Here is a 5,035-nt window from a genome sequence, read left to right as displayed (position 1 = left end):
CCACTGCGCAGCCGCCGTAGCCGCAGGGCGCGCGTTGCGTCAAAGCGCGGGGTGGGGACGAGCGGCGCACCCGCCGCTTTGCGACAGCGGGTAACGCCGAACGACGGTTGCCGCGCTTTGTGGCCGCTCGAGGGTGGTCAGGCCGCTGGCCGCGGAGCCACCAAAGTGTCACAGCTGCGGGGCAGCATGAGGGCCGAGAGGGAGCCGGGCCGCGTCCACCCTTTGAGGGGCGGTTCTGTCGCCGTCCACCCGAGCTCATCCAGCGGTTGCCAGGGCAGGCGTGGCCGGCCGGCCGCCGCGCTTCTGTGACGTCACGGTCTCGCCACTTGACGCCACCGCCGGGCGGTGCCGGGGGCGTGGTCAGCGCCGGTACCGGCTAACTTCCGGGGCAGGAGGCTGGAGACGGGCTGGGTGGGGCCGGGAAGAGTTAAGGATTCTAGGACGTTAGGTAAGGGGTGTGGCCGAGTTTCTCTGAGTCCTAATAAGCGGTGACGTCAGTGAGTAGTAAAGGAGGGCTCATTATGGACCGCGTACCCCGTGGGTCGCGCGATGCACAGAATAATACTGTGCTGCCCTACGGAACCTGCGTACAGGCTCTGCACGCAGGTGGCACTCGATAATGCCCACCGCTCACCGCCGGGGCGAGAGGAGGCCTGGGGAGGGAGTGACTGGTCAATTATACGCTGTGAGGCCCTGCTCCTCCCAGGACAGGGTCTGGATAAATGGTGCTGTCCACCTGCTAGCCCCGCGTACCTCCTGGGAGCATTTTAACGTTAGAGGAGACGCTTCCATTGAAGTGTTTATTAAGTGCCTGCAGTCGGCTCCGAGAATAGAATGGTGAGCTGGATTCTGCCGACACTTGCTAGGTAGTTCTCAGTCCTGGGGGGAAGTGAGTACAGGACGTTAAATAAATAGACGCGTTGGTTTCAGAGAGTGTTACAAGGTGGCATGGAGCAGAGTGACTACAGCCGCACCATAATGGCTAAAGCCACATGTAATCAGTTGGAAGGAAGATCCCTTGGTCTCTTGACTATTGTCCCACTGACTAGTAGCCAGATGAGGTGCAAAGAAAAAGTGGGGGTAAGATCCCTGACCAGTGTGGCTCAGTTACTTGGGCGTCATTCCCTAAAGCGCCAAAGGTCGCAGGTTCAATTCGCAGTCAGGCCACATGCCCAGATTATGGGTTCAGTTTCTGGTTGGGCTGCATACACGAGAGGCAACTGATCGATGCTTCTCTCCCTCTCTTCCTTCCCCTCTCTCTAAAAAAGCAAATAAAGTGTTTAAAAAAAAGTCGGTAGGATAATTCAACTAGAATGGGACAGTGGAATGGCAGTGGTTTGGCACCAAGCCAGGCCCTTACAGAGGCAACCTTTAAGGCTTGTTCTGCCCCAGTCCTACAGTCCCACTTTCCACCGCAGCGTCTCTAGGAAGCCCGAGCCACCTTAACTAATTATACCTGTTGTCCTTTCTCACTGCATCCTGACTCTCCATACCAGAAAGGAGTGTGTTTAAAATCAACCTCTTTCTCCAGCCATGCCAGGACAGACTGACTCTCACTCACTGCTGTGCCTGTAACACTAGGCACTCAGTCTGTGTATGGTGGACGAAGGAAGGAAGGAAGGAACAAATGAACTCCATGGTCCTCCCAATTTCTGGCCTTCCTCAGACTTCCCTGTTCCATCTTTTCTCTTCCACTTTGACCTTCAGGAAAACCTGCTTTCAGACCCTCAACTCCCAGGGGAGCAGATGGCACCATGGCCTCAGCTCCAGAGGTATTTTGGCCTTAAACCTGAGTTCCAGCCTTGCCCTGTAACAGGCCGGGTGGTTTGTGCAGCAGGCAAAATGCAAAAAGTGAGGCCAAGTTAGGGATTGTGCCTGCCAGAGGCTGTGTAACTATGGGTGGGTCCTCATAGGTCCTCATGAGGGTACACATCCTCATCTGTACATTAGGATTAACTCTGGTTCCCTCAGGTCTATCCTAGGAGTCCATGAATTAGTGAATGGAGAACTGTGGCGTATGTAGTCCCTGAATTCTGTGGCTCAGTGGGTTGGGCATTGTCCCACAGAGTGAAAGATTCCTGGTTCGATTGCTGGTCCAGGGCACATGCCTGAGTTTCAAGTTTGGTCCCCAGTCAGGCCACATACGAGAGACAACTGATCAATGATTCTCTCTCAATGTTTTTCTCCCTTCCCCATCTCTAAAAATAAATAAATAAATAAAATCCTAAAAAAACCCTGTAGCATAGGACCTTTGGCCTCAAATGAACACATTTCTGTCTAGTCACTTGGGATCTTTGAAAAAGCAAACCACCTCTCCAGCTTTCTCATTTTTAACCCATTTCAAATGTGGACCACATTTTCTGTGTTCTCTGGTTTTGATTATGGGGACACTGTTGGGAAAGCTGAGGTGGAAAATAGCCCCCTTGGGGTTCTTCATAAAATAATAACAGTGCACAGCGGATTAGCTGGTCTCCACCCCCCCCCCCTCAGAAATTTAAATAGTATCCTTGCCAGTAAATCCCAAACTGAACTTCACGGAGCACCGCCTTCTATTTTTATATTCTTACAAGAGGAAGATCCATCTGTGTTCCCCTCATTAGAGAGACCCCAGGTCAGGCTCAGGACTGTGTCCTGGTGTCTAGCACCAGCCCAGGCATAAGCAGGTGCCCGGGTTCACTTTTGTCAAGTTGAATTAATTAGCATCCCCTAGAGCCAGGGCTCTACCCACGCTGTGCAGAAATTTGCTTAAACTTGCATATTCCCATTTTCAATAAGTGAAAACTGGAGTTTAGAGACATGAAGCGACTTAACTGACCCTTAGCACTATTTTTTTTAAAGATTTTAAATTTATTTTTAGAGAGGGAGAGAAGCATCCAGGTGTGGTTGCCTCTCACATGCCCCCTACTGGAAGCCTGGCTCGAAACCCAGACATGTGCCCTGACTAGGAATCTTACTGGTGCTCAATCCACTGAGCCACACCAGCCAGGGCTGACCCCCAACTTTGAAACTCCAGTGCTACTGCCTTCCATCAGTGGATAGTGCTGGATCCCACTGTTCTGAGGGAGTGCCTGGAACCTCTACCCGCTACCCTGGTCCCAGTGGCTGCAGTGGAAGAGAGTTGGCCATCATAATGTTTAGCATGGTGCCTTATGCACGGGTCTGACTGGGAGAAGTCAAAGTTCTCTCTCTTCGTAAGTTTTGAGCAATGGAGGGAAAACAAGCCAGAAGACACATGGGAGAGGCAGTGAGGGACACCCATGAAGGTTGCAGAAGCTCTTGGGGTGAAATGTCCTCTCCAGGGTCTCCCCATCCTCTGAGGACATCCTTCAGCAATGAGGTCTATACCATGTGACAGCTCAGCCATCTCCAATTGGCCCAAAGTAAACCAATCAGATCCTCTAGGATTGCTCCATGGAAGGAGGCAACTGATTTGTGATGTGTGACCAGATAGTGGCCTTCTGCCACAGGTGGCTTCTTGGGCATCTGCCTGCCCCATTGTTGTGATACAGTGTAAGGTGACCAGGCACCCCAGTTTTCCTGGGTCTCCTGGGACTGTCAGTGCTAAAACCCAGAAGTCTTGTCAAATCAGGATGGCTTAGTCACCTGAATGTGGGGCATGCAGTGTCCTACCTGTAACTAAGAGCCACAATGAGGAGCTCCTTCTTCACCCCACTTCCAGGGGGCCAAGGCCTGGGCAAGGTAGAGGTTGAATCACATCCCTCCAAAAATCCAAGCCCAGGGCCCTGGATCTGTGTTGATGGAGCATCAAAAACTGAATCACCCCTTCCACACTTCAAATTACTTCTGGAAATTATCCATCAGGATCCAAACTTTTGGATCTAGTACATGTATCTAGTGCATGATCCCTCAGTCAGAATTTTTCTTTTCAAACCTATATCACCCTGGTTGGTGTGGCTCAGTTGGAGTCTTGTCCCATGACTGAAAGGTCACTTTCAGTGGGTTTGATACCCAATGAGGGCACATGCCTAAGTTACAGGCCAGGTCCCCAGTTGGGGATGTGCAAGGGACAAGCAATCAATGTTTCTCTTGCCCATCGATGTTGTCTTCCTCCCTTCCCCCTCTCTAAAAATAAATAAAAATAAAAATCTTTAAAAAAATCCGCAAGACTGGGGTGGTTAGAGGGTGGAGGGACTGAGCAAAAAGGAGAAAAGAATCTCAAGATGAAATCATCCCAGATTAGGGTGACCCAGAATATAAGGATAGTGTGCCCTTATAAAATACAGAAACACAAATAGAGATGGCTTGGTGAAGATGGTGGCAGAGACAAGGGTGATGTGGCCCCAATCCCAGGGACACCAGAGCCCCCAGGAGCTGGAAGAGGCAGGATCATTCCCCCCCACAGGACAGCTTGGGTTTGGGCTTCTGGCCCCAGAATGGGGGGGGGGGGTAAATCCCTGCAGTCGAAGCCACCATCTGTGGTCTTGTCACTGTGACCCTGCCAACAGCCCCTTCTCAGCTGTCCTCCATCACCTTTCTCAAGGCTACCCCATCCTGTCCTTACATGTCTCCAGGCCTGGGTGCCGTCCACCTCCTCACTGCTCACCTGTTTCTCACTTTCCTGGTTTCTTCTTTTCCTGCTTTGCCCTGTCACCCAGGTGGAGACATCTTCCACCCAGATGGGGACACACACTCTCCGTCCTCAAGGCACGCACACCTGATCTGTGACCCATATACCACTGACTGTATCCCTAAGGCACAGTGCTCCTCACTCCCCCTGTCTCTCCACTTCCCTGACGTTTCCTGCTATTCCCTCTCCCCCAGCTCCTGACGGCACTGGCACCCTTGGTTCATAGATGTATCACCCCAGTCTCGCCCCCCCATCTTCACGTGGTGCCTCCCTGTGTTGTCTGTGTCCAGTGTTCCCTTTATAGGTTGGATTAGGGCTGCCCTGCTTTGGTATGACCTCACCTTAACTAATTATACCTGGAAAGACCCTATTTTCTAAATAAGGTCCACTCTGCGGTCCCAGGGGCTAAGGACCTCCATGCGTTAATTTGGGGGAACACTGATTCCT

This window comes from Sturnira hondurensis, unplaced genomic scaffold, assembly GCF_014824575.4.
Source record: "Sturnira hondurensis isolate 20B ecotype Veracruz unplaced genomic scaffold, ASM1482457v3 Scaffold0003693, whole genome shotgun sequence".
NCBI lineage: Eukaryota > Metazoa > Chordata > Mammalia > Chiroptera > Phyllostomidae > Sturnira > Sturnira hondurensis.
Note: the sequence above shows the minus strand (reverse complement) of the source record.